Source organism: Gossypium hirsutum, chromosome A02 (assembly GCF_007990345.1).
Source record: "Gossypium hirsutum isolate 1008001.06 chromosome A02, Gossypium_hirsutum_v2.1, whole genome shotgun sequence".
Taxonomy (NCBI): domain Eukaryota; kingdom Viridiplantae; phylum Streptophyta; class Magnoliopsida; order Malvales; family Malvaceae; genus Gossypium; species Gossypium hirsutum.
Genome location: NC_053425.1, coordinates 10,106,735 through 10,107,687, shown reverse-complemented (window position 1 = coordinate 10,107,687; position 953 = coordinate 10,106,735). Strand labels below are relative to the sequence as shown.

The window sequence follows — 953 nt, the reverse complement described above, 5'->3', positions numbered from 1 at the left end:
TGACACCGAGATGAATTTTGTGAGCATCTTTTCAAGGTTCGGTTTCTTATCTTGTTGGTAAGGTGATTACTGAAAACCTAGAGGACGTTGTGGTCTTTGATTTCCTTGACCACCCCACAAGAAATTGGGATGGTTCCTCCCACCTACATTATAAGTGTTGCTATACAGATTATTTTGAAGTCTAGAATTATTACCCATATAGTGACTTGTTCCTCCTCGATGCTAGGGTTGAAGGATGGATAATCTGCATTGTGTGCTCCTCCTCCATTTGAATCACACCTCATTACTGGATGTACTTGAGTAGAACCATACAAACCATCAATCTTTTTATTTAAAAGTTCTACCCGGTTAGATAGAATAGTGACCGCGTCGAGGTTGAAAACACCAGCTGCTTTTGTCGGCTTTGTTCTCATAACTTGCCACTAATAGTTATTCAATGACATCTCTTCAATAAATTCGTAAGCCTCTTCAGGTGTTTTATTGTTTAAAGTTCCACCGGCGGCTAGGGGTTTACACCGTTGTAAAAAGTCTGAACCTGCAACCATAGAGGTAACCCACGGTGAAGGAACCTTCTCAATAAGTCTTTGTATCTCTCCCATGTATCATAAAGAGTTTCTAAATCCATCTGCACAAAAGAAGAGATATCATTCCTCAGTTTAGCCATTTTAGGTGGAGGGAAATATTTAAGCAAAAATTTTTCAGTCATTTGTTCCCAAGTAGTGATTGACCCTCGTGGTAACGAGTTCAACCACTGTTTAGCTTTGTTCCTCAATGAGAATGGAAACAACCGAAGGTGAATGGCATCGTCAGAAACACCATTGATCTTAAAGGTGTCGCAGAATTCTAGAAAATTTGCTAAATGAGTGTTTGGATCCTCGTCTTGCAAACCATCAAATTGAACAAACTGTTGTATCATTTGAATATTGTTAGGTTTCAGTTCAAAATTATTTGCA

At 38.8% G+C, this 953-nt stretch overlaps 1 non-coding gene across 1 annotated transcript; it reads left to right on the top strand.

The window, feature by feature from the left end:
- Positions 1 to 551: 551 nt before the first annotated feature.
- LOC121216869 (small nucleolar RNA R71) lies at positions 552 to 658 on the top strand. The gene has a single exon (XR_005913075.1). It is a non-coding gene; the product is annotated as a small nucleolar RNA R71 (small nucleolar RNA).
- Positions 659 to 953: the final 295 nt, after the last annotated feature.